The following is a 15,850-nucleotide window of genomic DNA, read 5'->3' on the forward strand; positions in this document are numbered from 1 at the left end:
GAGGAGCAGCAAGTTGAAGGACCCATACTTTCTGACTAGAGTAAGGCACAATTTTTCAGACAGTTTATTTGGTGAAAAATAGTTTAGGCCATTCACAAAACTTCCAGAGGAGGAGCACTACTGCCACTGCTCTTCTGAGCCCAGTGGGTTGGGTACTCTGGTAGAATGATTAGAGATCCAGATTCAAATCTTGTCTCCAGACCCACAATGGGCTTCTTTGATGCTCTGACAAATTTCAGTTTCAGATCAACCTCAACTGAGGTATTTTTTTTTTTGCTGGAACTGCCACCGAACTGAAAAATCATTGTGTACAGTCCTACTTGTGACCCAACAGGGCTAGAAACAGGAGGCTGGATCCCCAGCCAGTGTAAACTGGCAGAACTCCACTGAAATCAATGTCTCTTTGTTGATTTATATCAGCTGAGGATCTGGCTCCAGAACCTTTCTAGGCTTAGAAAAGGGAGATTCCCAGTGCTTCATTCATGCCAGGGCTGAGCCCCAGCACCTCTAGGCCTGGCAGTCCATAGCTCCGGCATCTCCGGGCTTGCTGCATCCGTTATGAAAGTAAAAAAATTGCTTGAGTCCCAGTTCCTTTTTCATTACAAATTAAGCACTGGAGATCCCCCAGTGGCAGGGCCGCCCAGGGGGGGGGCAAAGGGGGCAATTTGCCCCGGGCCCCGGGCTCCGCAGGGGCCCCCAAGAGAACAGCGGAGGCTCCCGCCTCCGCCCCTCTCCTGGAGCCTCAGCGCATCAAGCGCCGAGTCTCCGCCGGGGCCCCTGAGCCCCGCCCCGCTCCGAGCCGCGTGGTGAGGGGGCGGGGCTGGGAGCTCCGGGCTGAGCTCAGCTCCCTCCGCTCGGCGTGGAGCTCCCAGCCCCGCCCCCTCACCACGCGGCTCTGAGCGGGACGGAGCTCAGGCCCCGCCGGCCACACGCTGCGGCTGTTCCGGCGAGGCGCTGAGACTCTGGGCGAGGAGGGAGCCGGGGGTAAGAGGCTGGGGCCGGGGCTGGGGCCGGGGGGAAGCGGGACCCGCCGCCGAAGTGCCCCGAAGACCCACGGCGGGGACTCCCCCCCCCCGCCGCACTTCGGCGGCGGGTCCTGCTTCGGTGGTAATTCGGCGGCGGGCGGGCCCCCGCCGCGGGTCTTCGGGGCACTTCGGCGGCGGGTCCCGGAACGGAAGGGCCCCCCGCCGCCGAAGACCCCGGGCCCCCGGAATCCTCTGGGCGGCCCTGCCCAGTGGGAGACACAGCACTTGCTGCTAGTGCTGGAAAGACACTGGACTTTATAATACTGGCATTTTTATGCTCCAAAGTTATTTTAGTTCATTAAAATTTAGTAGTTGTAATTCCCTCCTAGCCTGTATTGTTGGATTCATGGTACAAAGGTACTTTGTTTTACAGGTGGAAGGATACAAACATAGTCCCAGTTAAATTTTTTTAATTGCTCATAAACCTTCTTACAGTTGTTTCTTTATAACTTACACAGTGTATACAAATTATCCAAGGGTGCAGAGTAGTGTGATAATGTCACGAGCATTCACTGGAAATGCCCTGCCGAAGGATACCACCAAAGGATATCTGAAGAAGTGTTTTTTTTACCCACGAAAGCTTATGCCCAAATAAATCTGTTAATCTTTAAGGTGCCACCGGACTCCTCGTTGTTTTTGTGGATACAGACTAACACGGCTCCCCCCCGATACTTGATACTGCCAGTAATGCACCCATCTGAAGCTCTTGCTGAGAAAACCTTCATGCCACACCTCCAGGTGTATTGTCAACAGAAGTGGAGCTGGGTCATGTGACCCTCCAAAAGGGCAGAGGTTCAACTCAGTATATGGCCAATGTCTAAAATTAAGCACACACAGTAGTTCTTTGCCGGAATCTGGGAATGGGTGACAGGGGATGGATCACGTGATGATTTTCTGTTCATTTCCTCTGGGGCACCTGGCATTGGCCACTGTCGGAAGACAGGATACTGGGCTAGATGGGCCTTTGCACTGACTCAGTGTGGCCTTTCTTATGTTTGCTTACTCGAGGTATAAGTTACTTCCATTAACCGCAACAGGCAGTGAGCTTCCCCTAGGCCTTAAACCTGGGAGAATCTGGAACAGAATTACAATAGATGTAGGGGGCAAACAGCCTAACTAGTTTCAAGACGGAACTGGATCAGTTTATGAATGGAATTATATGATGGGATGGTAATTGGTTGTTCTCCATACCCACCGAGGGTAGGACAAGGAGTAATTGACTTAGTTTGCAGCAAAGAGGATTCAGGTTAGATATTAGGAAGTACTATGTTCCTACCAAAGGGTGGTTAAGCACCGGAACAGGTCACCCGGGGGAGTTTGTGGAATCCCCGTCATTGGAGGTTTTTCAGAACAGGTTGGACAAACACCTGCCAGGCATGGTTTAGACATACTTGGTCCTACCTCAGCACGGGTGGGAAGCACTAGGAGACCTCTCAAGGTCTCTTCCAGCCTGACATTTCTATGATACTATGATAGCAGGGGACTGGACTTGATGACCCAGGAGGTCCCTTCCAGTCTTGTGGTACTTAGGAAAATAAGGGGTCAATGGCAAAGGCTACATGTAGACAAGGTGTGGACAAGCATTTCCCAAGCCCTCCCGTGCAGCTCTGCTAATGCACCTCACCTCTGCCCTGCAGATTCTTCTGCCATTCCAGCCTTGATCTGTCCACATCCAGAGCTCTTCCCAGATGTGATCTGCAATTCCCTACCATATGGGGGTGCTGTGGGAAAGATAGAGTAGGTCAGATCACAGGTGTACCCCCCAAATCCTCAGCTGGTGCATGGTCCTTAGTCTGTGTGAGCAGGAGAAGCTTTGTGTCTGCTTTAACTAATGCCAGGGCTGCGGAAAGGATTGGGGCTGCGGCAGATGTTGTCTGAGCATGGTCAGCAATGGTGGCCCGGCCCTCCGGCACTGAACAAGTCTCGACACGGGATTGAATCTGTGTATTGAGTTTTGGCAAAGCCTTGGTTCACTTATTAGTTTATTTGGGCTGGATTTGGTGATTTCAGAGGTCAGAATCTGGCCTCCACATCCCTGAGCTGATATCTATCTGCTGGACAGAAGCAACTCTGCAGAAGAAAGCAGGGTCCCGGTGGCCCGAAGCGTGACCCTTGTGAGCATGATGCATACTTGTCCTGCATGTTGCCTGCCCTGTGCAGATCTGTCCTTAGCCACACTGCAAGGACATCTGGATGGCATGTATTACATGCTGTTCTTAAAGGTATGGTAAAACCCTCCCCTGTGGGCTCACATTCACACTTGCAAAACAGGGCACTTACTGCTGGGTGGTCTTGGACCACAAGTGCATTTTTAATTAAATTTAAACACCAAGGACCATGGGAAAAATCTGTAATGGTGAGCAAGAGACTCACTAAGCAGCCCTTTTTATGGCAGGCCATATAGAATTAAGACAGTTGGGACTTAAGAGCAAGTGGTGTTTGTGGAGGGCGTGGGAATTATTTTGGCATCTGCCTAAAGAATAGATGCTCCTTCCAAATGATTGCCCTACTTGAGTTTTTACTGGTTTTTCCCCTCCTCGCCTTGGCTTTCATTTTTCATTTGAAAGTTAAAAAGATACAGGACAACTGGAGATAGCTCAGCTCAGTTGAGGACTAGCCAGCACCTTCAGCTCAGACTGATCTGCTGGTTAAAGGTGATTAATCTGATTGGGAATTGTTTGACAAAAGTGGGTTTTTTTGGTCAAAAGATGCCGATTCCTCAAAATGGAAGCTTCTCATGGGAAAGGGCTGGTTCTGATGAAGTTTTCCACTTGAAAAAAGTTTTGAAAAAGCAGTTTCAAAATTGGCAAAAATGTTTCATTTCACCATTTTTCAAAGAAAACAAAAGACCTTCTTCTTTTTTTCCTGGTTCAGAATGATTTTTCATTGTGAAATTTAAGCTAAGTACAGTAAAAATAAATCTATAACTAAATGTTGGAAATGAAACAAAATGTTTCAATTGACCCGCAGCAATTTCCCCCTGACTTTTGGTCCATCAAATTTTCTAGGCTTTGACTTTCTGTCCTGATTCAGGATGGGAACTCTTGAAAAATGGGATGGGAAACCATTTTGCATCCAGCTCATGCTAACTTTGTCCAACCTCTTGGTTCTCCTGCTGTTTTGGTGTTTCCTGGGTCTGGAGGTTGCACTGTTGTTCTCCAGGAACTGAGTCATTACAGAATACAAGGGACATTCAACTCCTAGTGGTGGTAGCAGATTTCCTTTCCTTCAAGTATAGGTACTTACATTTTTTGAGCCAAGAGACCAGGGTTCGAGCCCCAGATCATAATCTAAGGGTGTGATTTCTGTACAATTGTAACTGGTGTTTGCAGTATGTGGACTTGTTACAGATTGATAAGGGAAGTGGGAGCAGCAAAATACATTGAGACAGGCTCTTCTCAAAGAGTTTCCAGGCACCTGGGAATAGGAAATCTATCCAGCTAGGCTCTTGGTGTCTATCACCACTCTGTCAGTTTCCCTGGATATCTTTCAGAAGAGCCTATTCTCATGAAACTCCTTGTCCAGTTGTGCAAAACCAGGAGGTCTGTTTGAGTATCTGACCTCACGAGTGCTTTACACATGAACCATACATACCCTCAGGGTCATTTGTTGCTGCATTCACTGGAGGTGCACTGTTGACTAGCTGGATATGTACTAATTAAAATGTCTAACAGCAAGCCCAGGAGATGTTGTTCAAGCATCAGGTTCTAACTGCAGTTGATAATGCTTAGGTCCACTCCAATTTGGAGATACGGGCATGTGAGGTCATGTAATTCTGTGACGTAATTCAGTGTTCATCGTGGTGACATGCAGTCCAAGTGGTGAAGGACCTATGTGAAGGGCATTGGCTCAGAGTGGGGGATACCCCATCTTCTTTACTAACCATACTGTTGCCTGGCAAACTTTGGGGAGTTGAATTCAACACTCCTCAAGTTGCTATAATCCAAGGGACATGCTGGCTGCTGTGGCATGGAGGCATGGGGTTGGAGAGCCTGGGCACAGGGAGTCTCTTCGCCCACCTTAACCCTTCTGTGCAGGAGACAGATAGAAGGTGGCTGTCCATTCTCCCAGAGCATGAATGACTGGAGAGGTCGGGCACTTGCTTTCCAGCCCTGACCGAGGGGGGCATGCCTGGGTGGAGTAGCAGTGGCCATGCCTCTGTATGATGAGGAGAGCATGCTGCACCCTTTTAATGTGTGAAGGAGGAGCTGACAGTGAGAATACCCTCTCTCACCCATCCTAGTGAGAGGCATTATGTCTTTCTGGGGCTTCCATAAGCATGGTCTCCCGTGTCATGTAGCAACTCTTCCTACTCCCACTGCAGAAGGCTTAATTCAGACCATAGACTAATCAATCTGGCTAGATCTGGGCAATACAGAAGGTCCCGGGCAACCCTCACCCACGCAGCCCTGGCACTGCCCCTTGATCCTGACCTCCAACAGGATTGTACCCCCAGCTCACCCTACCCTGAGATGTGATGCCAGAACCAGTAGTGGTTTCATGAAGGAGGCAGGGGTGCTTTAGCTCAACCCACAAGTCATCGGGTTCACTAGTGGTCAGTCATGTAGGAGGTGGGAAAATAATGCCCTCCATTGCAGGAGTCACTGGGTGAATTTCTCTGGACCTGTGTTATGCTGCAGGCCAGACCAGATGATCATAGTGGGCCCTCCTGGCTTTAACCTGTGAACTTCCACAGGGAGCCAAAGCAAGTCAACCAAACTGCTTTCGACTTGCAACCTATGTTAGGATTCGAACACAGACCTGTTCAAGGAACTATTCCCCTGCACTCTATTCCCCTGTTGCCAATACAGCAATTTTATCATCCGCATTTTCCCCTCCTTTCTTTCTCTGCTTTCCTTGTCTTTTCGTCTCATCTCCCCCGTCTTACCATTTCATTAAGAGAAACAAACAAATAACAAACCCAGCCCCAGGGAACGCCGTGGAAAAAGCAGAAGATGAAACATTCCATGGACCTTTCCCTTTATGGAGCCCAGGGCACAAAATGACAAGGTTGAAACTCTGCAGCCACCAGCCCCTTCCGCCGCATGCTCAGCCGCACAGCAGGTGGGCCTGGCTAGTTTAGAAATCCTGAGCTCCCGTCAGAGAGCAGAGTCTAAACCATGGAGAAGCTGTGTGCGTGGGGGGAAGCAGAAAAAGGATGGGAGGACAGAAGGGGGCTCTGCTTTTTTCTGTGCACCACGAAGCAGCATTCCTTGGTTGTGCTGGAAGGATTTGGGGAGTACCTGTCTGTCTAGGTGTTTATGCCAGGCCCATCATTGTGGTATCTGGGCTCTGCAATTATGGGCCAGATTCTCTACTGTTTTAAATTGGGGCAGATCCATTGAGTGAAACAGAGCGACACTGATTTATGCCCACTGAGGATCTGGCCCGTTATAGTTAGTCTGTGTTTACTGAAACAAGGCACAATTGTGCAACCTTTGCTCACTTTGACAAGCGCTGACTTGCACAGGGAATCCAGTGGGGCAGCTGATGGGGGTAAGTGTCCCCAGTCAGAGCAATGTGGCACAATGTAGCCTTCTAACGAGAAGGCCGGCCCCTTTAAGGGCCGGGAGACCTGGGGCCAGCCAGCCCTGCTCAGTTATCAGACCCATCTGGGAAGGGGTCAGGAGATCCTTATAAAAGGTGGGGAGAGCTCACTTGAGAGGAACTGCTGGAGGGTATAGGCCCTGAAGCAGGAGGACTGAAGGAAAAGATGGGTCCTCCTTTCAGCACTGAGAGCAGCTGGGGAAAAGCGTCTGGGAGCTGTTGCTCAGGGTGGGCAGAGGAACTGCGTTTGTTTTGATGTTTTGCCTACGTTTTATGTTTGAAAAATAAAACTGTGCCTAGAAGAGACTTGGGCATGGCCATGAGTCCTTCCTAGGAAGGCTGGGAGAGCCAACGTGAGTGAGGGGAAAGTGAGGCAGCGGCTAGCCTGAACCTGGACCAGATAAGCTGGTCCTGCCCTAATAGCACACTGGGTGAAATCCTGACCCTGGTCAGTGGGTGTTTCCCCATTGATCTCGGCGGGGACAAGATTTCACCCCAGTGCATACTTGGAATTGGTGTAAATTGCTAGCTTATGCTCATGCAGTGAAAAAAGTCTGTTTGCTTCGATTCCAGTGTCAGAGCCTTGAGCAGCCTGACGAAGACTCGAGGAAGAGAAAGAAAGCATTTTTTAAAGGAAAAGTGATCCTGCAATGGTGTAGCTGATGGGGGCGGGGGAGGGGGGGACGGCCATAGCCTACCCTGTTCAGTCAAGCATCAGTTTCATTTTGTTTGATATATTCAGCAGGTTAACAACACACAGCCACTAAACTGAAGGTTAAGTTTTTCACCTCTTAAACTTTCAACAAAGTTATTACCGTAGCCATTGGAACTATTTCAATTTGTACCAGCTGAGGATCTGGCCCAAAGATATTTAACACTAAGGCTAGTTGAGAATTTTCTGTCAAAATGTTTTTTGACAGCAAATATGGTTTTCACAAAAATCAAAATTATCTATGGGGAAAATGTCAATTTCACAGACCAAAAGGAAAGGTTTTGGTTCATTGCAACAGAAATGAAACATCTCCATTCAAAACGTTTTGCCTTGATCACAGGCATTGGAATGAAATACGTGAGTGTTCCCAAACAAAAATTTGTTTGGAACTTTCTGTCCCACAAAAAATTGTCATTATCTAATCGTTTTGTCCTGTTTGAAAACATATTTCTAAATATCAGAATTTACCTGGAGGTGGCAATTCTAACTTTTGACCAGCTCTATTCAGCACCAAAATAGCTCTTTACATCTTCAAAGGGCTCCACAATCACTCGGCAATCCTCATACTATGCCTGAAGGTATCAGCATCCCCATTTTGCAGATGGGAAAACTGAAGCACAGAGCAATGACAGGACTTATCCAAGCTCACACATAGGCAGGGCCGAGCTTGGACAAAAACCAAGGTGTTCCTGGCTTCCAAATATGTGCTCATTCCCCTTTGCTTTTCTCCTTGTTCCATCTACTTTATGTTAATGTAAATATCATTATTAACTAGGATTTAACATTAGTCTATACAGCTTTACTCAGTGGGTGAAATTCACCCCTGTGCCCAGGGCCAATTCAGGCCGTATGGGGTTTGTCTCCACAGCAACTAGACACCCATAGCTGGCCCATGCCAGCCATTTTGGATTTGCACTGTTCAGGCTACAGGGCTGTTTCATTGTTGTGTAGACTTCTGGGTTTGGCCTGGAGCCCAGCCTCTAGGACCCTGCAGGTTGGGAGAGACCCAGAGCTCAGGCTCCAACCAAAGCCCAGAAGTCTCCATAGCAATGAAACAGCCCTGCAAGTCTGAGTCAGCGGGCCTGAGCCAGCCATGGTTTTTTCTTGGCTGTGTTGACGTACCCATACTTACTGGCTGCACAGGGTAAAAGTAAATTTCCCTCTGAGGGTTAGATCTTGTGCTCAATTAAATAAGTAAAACCAAACTGACTCTGTGCTCTTCACCTGGGGTGGTGAATAGAACTCTACACGTCCAAAGTATGTGTGGACTAGAGAATTACATTGCTAGTACTTTGCACACATTTGTGCACTATGCCGTCTGCTTTTGTCGCTTCTTAGATGATAGTAGCTTGTAGTGAGGTTTCATTTTCCAGTTTTCAAATTGCTTCATGGTGAACACTGAATAAACTGATAAACACGGGCTGTGCATAAGGAAGGACTCTTGGTCTGAGAGCTGATGAGAGAATGTCAGCTCGCTAGGGTAACATCAGCAAATTATTGATCAGTATCAACATTTTCTGTGGGAAAAAAACCTGTTGATATTTTCCAACTTTTTGGTGGCATTTTTTATTTAAAATGTGCTCAAAGCGGTCAATGGGATTTTTAGTTTGTTGAAAACTGGGTTTCATTTATTCAGCTCTTGGCAAACAAAACAATTTTCATTTTGATGACAAAGTTTCACAAAAAATTGAGAATAAATGGAAAATGGATCCATTCCAAAGCCTGTGAACTAGAAACAATCTTGAAATTTCAAAAGGTTTCCAAGAAACATTTTTTTCTTATAGTTTTCAAACATCTCTACAAATCAACCCAACCCATAACTTTGCTAAAAGTTCAGTGAAATAGACTTTTGGCTCAAAACATCTTTAGACCTTTTGCACTTCCTAATTATGTTTGGGACTGGAAGCAGACAATCCTGTGAGAATGGCTATCTTCATGGGTATATGCGGACCAGATCAAATCAGAACACAACAGAAATCTCACAAGGACCTGATCCCATATAGATCTCTGAGCTAGATTCCAGAACATCCATGGTCCAGGTGCATGTAGATAAGCTTCATGGAAGGTGGGCCAGATCCTCCACTGGTATAAGTCAACTTAAATAGAGCATCTCTGAATTAAACCATCTGAGGCCCAAGGATCAAACTTGGGATGTTTGTCTCTCCAGAATATTCACGTATGGGGCGTCACTGGCTATTATTCTTTCCCACTGAGCTGCCATGTACTTTGAAATCTAAGAGGAAGACATTTGAGTTCTAAGTTCCATTTCTTTACATTATCTTAATGTGTTGTCTGAGTGACCCCCTTCTCCTAATACACATTGATACATAGGAGAAATGCCTGATAAATGCTTAAATAGTACATTATTGCAAGACACTCTGACATATTGTATTTCACACTATTGCAAGCGCTAATGCAATCTCCAACTAGGCTCAGTCAATCTGAGTCTCAGCACTTACGTTCCTTTCTCAAGGCTTCTTGATCAAGTGCCAACTACTGCAGAGAACTATCACATTTCTAACGAAGGAAAAAAATAGTGATGTCTTCGACAGTATGTATAAATACCTCATGCCCTCAGGAACAAGCACTGACTTGACTCCGTCTCCCGTTGCTAACAAAGAGTTAACACGCGAGCCGTTCCGGCTTGTGAAGAGCAACTTGGATAAGATGCCGAGATTGGGAGTCACAACCAGGTCCAAAAAAACTCTTGGACCAGCGCTCACGCCGGGTAGGATTTCAACGTCTTGTCCACAACGATCCACAATTAAAATTTCTTGTGCTAAAGTTTCATGGTGAAACAAAACCCCTGAGATTCCACAGCTTTCCTCCCCGCCCCCACCCATCCCTCCACTCACAATGCAGTGAGATGGAGGGAACAGGAAACCTCCAGCATTTTGGCAGCTAGCACTGCCCTGTTTTACATATTTTAGTTCCATCCTTTGGAAGAACTATAAATCTTCCCCCTATGGGGTGTGTGTGTGTGTTTTAACTCTCTTCGGCTCAGTTGGGTATATAGTTACAGCCTTCATGTTGCTTCCATGTATGACAGATGTTGCTTGGAACAGGGGAATTAGAGGTGCTTCCCCCGGCATGATTGAGATATTGATTTATTTAGTGGCATGATAACATAGCATGGTTTGTTTTCTTATTTGCTCCTCTTTTATTGATCGGCTTTTAGCGCCAGCCTTTACCATCACAGGTTTAAAACCCTTCATTTCAGTTCATACATTTAAATTCTCTAATTCAGCAGTTAGACGACCAGTTAGAACAGGGCTGTATATATAGGGAGCTGGAAAGAGGCCAATGGTCTGACTGGTATCTCCTAAGGGAGAGATATAGAGGTCCCAGTTCAAGAAGACATCCCTCAGTGGTTTGAGCATTGTTCTGCTACAGCCAGCGTTGTGAGCTCTATCCTTGAGGGGACCATTGAGGGCAAAAATCTGTCTGGGGGTTGGACTAGATGACCTCCTGAGGTCCCTTCCAACCCTGGTATTCTATTATTCAACACAAAATTCAATAAGGACAAATGCAAAGTACTCCATTTAGGAAGGAACAATCAGTTGCACACATACAAAATGACTGCCTAGGAAGGAGTACTGCAGGGGTTGTAGTGGATTGCAAGCTAAATATAAGTCAACAGTGTAACACTGTGGCAAAAACAAACAAACATCATTTTGGGATGCATGGTAAGTTCTGTGCACCACATTTCAGGAAAGATGTGGACAAATTGGAGAAAGTCCAAAGAAGAGCAACAAAAATGATCAAATATCAGAGGGGTAGCCGTGTTAGTCTGGTTCTGTAGAAGCAGCAAAGAATCCTGTGGCAGCTTATAGACTAACAGAGGTTTTGCAGCATGAGCTTTCGTGGGTGAATACCCACTTCTTCGGATGCAAGTAGTGGAAATTTCCAGCGGCAGGTTTATATATGCAAGCAAGAAGCAAGCTAGAGATAACGAGGTTAGTTCAATCAGGGAGGATGAGGCCCTGTTCTAGCAGTTGAGTGAAAACCAAGGGAGGAGAAACTGGTTCTGTAGTTGGCAAGCCATTCACAGTCTTTGTTTAATCCTGAGCTGATGGTGTCAAATTTGCAGATGAACTGGAGCTCAGCAGTTTCTCTTTGAAGTCTGGTCCTGAAATCCTGGACGCCCCATCATCTCAAGCATTGGTACTTTAACAGCAGGATTGTCTGGCTATGTGGACTCTCTCCTCAGGCCCTATGCTACCAGCACTCCCAGCTGTCTTCGAGACACCACTGACTTCCTGAGGAAACTACAATCCATCAGTGATCTTCCAGAAAACACCATTCTGGCCACTATGGATGTGGAAGCCCTCTACACTAACATTCCACACAAAGATGGACTACAAGCCATCAGGAACAGTATCCCCGATAATATCACGGCTAACCTGGTGGCTGAACTTTGTGATTTTGTCCTCACCCACAACTATTTCACATTTGGGGACAATATATATCTTCAAGTCAGTGGCACTGCTATGGGTACCCGCATGGCCCCTCAGTATGCCAACATCTTTATGGCTGACTTAGAACCACGCTTCCTTAACTCTCGTTCCCTAACGCCCCTACTCTACTTGCGCTACATTGATGACATCTTCATCATCTGGACTCATGGAAAAGAAGCCCTCGAGGAATTCCACCGTGATTTTAACAATTTCCATCCCACCATCAACCTCAGCCTAGACCAATCCACACAAGCGGTCCATTTCCTAGACACTACTGTGCTAATAAACGATGGTCACATAAATACCACCCTATACCGGAAACCCACTGACCGCTATACTTACTTACATGCCTCCAGCTTCCATCCCGGACACACCACACGATCCATTGTCTACAGCCAAGCTCTAAGATACAACCGTATTTGCTCCAATCCCTCAGACAGAGACAAACACCTACAAGATCTCTATCAAGCATTCTTAAACCTACAATACCCACCTGCTGAAGTGAAAAAACAGATTGACAGAGCCAGAAGAGTACCCAGAAGCCACCTACTACAGGACAGGCCTAAAAAAGAAAATAACAGAACACCACTAGCCATCACCTACAGCCCCCAACTAAAACCTCTCCAGCGCATCATCAAAGATTTACAACCTATCCTTAAAGATGATCCCTCACTCTCACAGATCTTGGGAGACAGGCCAGTCCTCGCTTATAGACAGCCTCCCAACCTGAAGCAAATACTCACCAGCAACCGCACACCATACAACATAAACACTAACCCAGGAACCTATCCTTGCAACAAAGCCCGATGCCAGCTCTGTCCACATATCCATTCAAGTGACACCATCATAGGACCTAATCACATCAGACACGCCATCAGGGGCTTGTGCACCTGCACATCTACCAACGTGATATATGCCATCATGTGCCAGCAATGCCCCTCTGCCATGTACATTGGCCAAACCGGACAGTCTCTACGCAAAAGAATAAATGGACACAAATCTGACATCAGGAATCATAACATTCAAAAACCAGTGGGAGAACACTTCAACCTCTCTAACCACTCAGTGACAGACTTGAAGGTGGCAATTTTGCAACAAAAAAACTTCAAAAACAGACTCCAAAGAGAAACTGCTGAACTTGAATTAATATGCAAACTAGATACTATTAACTGTGGCCTAAACAAAGACTGGGAATGGTTGGGTCATTACACCAATTGAATCTATTTCCCTATGTTAAGTTCTCCTCACACCTTCTATGGGCCATCTTAATTATCACTTCAAAACGTTTTTTTTCCTCCTGCTAACAATAGCTCATCTCAATTGATTAGACTCTGCCTGTTGGTATGCATACTTCCACCTTTTCATGTTTTCTGTATGTATAAATATCCCCTGTCTGTGTGTTCCATTCTATGCATCCGAAGAAGTGAGCTGCAGCTCACGAAAACTGATGCTAAAATAAATTTGTTAGTCTTTAAGGTGCCACAAGTACTCCTGTTCTTTTTTCAGAATTTCAGTTTTTCATTTCGATTTGGAATGATTTAGTTGGGGATTGGTCCTGCTTTGAGCAGAGGGTTGGACTAGGTGACCTCCTGAGGTCCCTTCCAACCCTGATATTTTATGAAAAGAAAAATTTGAAAGGTCAGAATTTCCCACAAAATGCAAATTCTGGGATCTTACCATCTCTACTGTTGAGCAACCCAAGATACACTCTACTCCGCAGCACGGCCACCACCAACGGGTTAGATTTCTGCTGTTGCTGCACTTCCAGCCAGCAATGACTCCACGACATGGAACTGCACATTTACGGTTCTGTTCAGCATGCCATTGCACCAGCCCATGCAATGGGACGTTTTACACACTGGACATTTTATGCTGCCTTCAGTAAATTTTTCTTTCTATGGGTAATTGAGATTTCACGCAGAACTGTTCCACACTCTTTCTAATAATCCCAATACTAATAACGTAGGTCTATATTATGCCATTGCAATCAATGGGACGTTCTCCTTAATAATCACGGTGGCACGATCCAGGTCCTTAAATTGGTCCAGAAGTCAGGAGATCTAGGTTCTATTCATGACTCTGTTACCATTGACTCATCATGTGATTTAGAGCAAGTCACAGAGTGTCTGATTTTTCAGGATAGCTCGACACGCCACATGAGCTGAAGTCAATGGCACTCAGTGCCACTGAAAAATCAGACCCCTAACTTCTCTACCTCAGTTTCCCAGCAGCAAAATAGGGATAGATGCTTTAAGCACTGGCCTGTGAAACCCAGGGTTGTAAGTTCAATCCTTGAGGAGGCCACTCAGGGATCTGGGCAAAAATCAGTACTTAGTCCTGCTAGTGAAGGCAGGAGACTGGACTCAATGACCCTTTGTGGTCCCTTCCACTTCTATGAGATAGGTGTATATTTCTCTCTATATATATATCCACCTTTCTAAAGCACATTGAACTGGAAAGTGCTGAGCATTAATATTGCATGCCCTCAGACAGGTTCAAGTCAAGATCATGCGGGTAACTAAGCAGAGTTGAATCCTGACTGTTGGGAATGGTAAACTTGCCTATATTATCTACACTAATCAGTTGACTAAAGTTACATTTCTACTTTTTGATATTATACATGGGTGCAAGGAATTTGAATCACTTCTTAGGAATCTTGACCCTCTTTCCCCGTGGCGTTTCTAAAGAACCTGTTCTTGAAGAGCTGGATCCACCTAAAAAGTGGGCTGGCTTTCAAAGTGCTGCTCGCCCAGCCATTCCCATTGACTTCAGTGGGTGCTTTCCACCTCTACTACTCAGGCTGTCTTTATCTGAATGACTACTTATGGATTTAGGTGCCTAACACTCGGCACGTACGTTTGAAAACTTTGGCCAAAGTATTAAAAATATGTTTCTGTGGAAACAGTATGAAGATTGCAGGAGAGAGTAGATTCTTGCTTATCGCGAGGTGTGGATTCTGTGCCTGAAGAACCCTGGATCAGGAGGAGAGTGAAGGGATTTGCAATAATTATTGTGACGGCTCCTATTGCAGTGGCTGTGTAATTTGTAGGTCTGTCACTCTGTCTGGAGTGTCAGAAACTGCTCCCTGGGGAGCACTGTGTAGGGGGGTGCCCAGATTTCTCCCTGCTTCCTCCCAGAAGAGAAACATGGGGAGGAGGGTCACACACAGATACTGCTCACCCTCCCCCGATGTTCCTCCAGGCCCTCTAGCAGGCTGTGAGGGAAGGCAAGTTTAGGGGTGCAGGAGGGGAGTGCAGGGGTTATGGGAGAAGGGGGCACAATACAGGGATTATGGGTGCTGAACGGGGGCATGGGTTATGGGGGCAGGGTTGAGGGCCAGGGGTTGGGGATGCAGAAGGGAGGTGCGGGGGTTGGGGTGAAGGGGGCACAGGAGAGTGGCAGGGGTTGTGGGTGCAGGAGGGGAGTGAAAGGGGAGTGTAGGAGTTGGGGTGAAGGGGGCAGTGCAGGGGTTAAGGGCAATGGGGGAGTGGGGAGCTCACGGGGCTAGGGGCAATGGGAGGGGGGCACCATGCTCACAGGGCTCAGGGGCACCAAAAATGAGTTTGCCCAGGGCACCATTTTCCCTGAGGCCAATCCTCCAATCCAGAGACACTCCTCAGCTGTGATTCCAGTGTAACTGATACCAGGCTCTAGCCTGGTGTCTCAGCAGAATGTAAAAATCTATCAGTGGAGTTCATTTCAACACAGCTAACAAAGCTCTCCTCTTCCCCAATTTCTCCACCAGCACAGATATCACTTCCAGCTTCCCAACGAATCCAGCTGATAATCAGGGCATCATCTTCGACTTCGCCCTCTCTCTAGACCCTTACCTCCAGGTCCTGTCCAAGTCTTGATACTTCTACTTACAGGACGTTTGTAAGTTTAAGCTTTTCCTATCTGTCCAGCTCTTGTTCAGACCCTCATCATCTTGTAAATCAAGGCGTGTCATCAGCTCGTCTCCGCCAGCTACACTGCACCCCTCCAGACCATTCTGCTGCTTGGTTCATCGTTCCAACCACAGCATTGCCAACCCTCACGATTGTATTGGGAGTCTCGTGCTATCTGGTGTTTTTTTTTAAACCCCAGATGCTGGAATCACGAGAATCTCA

The sequence above is a fragment of the Mauremys mutica genome, chromosome 2 (assembly GCF_020497125.1).
Source record: "Mauremys mutica isolate MM-2020 ecotype Southern chromosome 2, ASM2049712v1, whole genome shotgun sequence".
Lineage (NCBI taxonomy): Eukaryota > Metazoa > Chordata > Testudines > Geoemydidae > Mauremys > Mauremys mutica.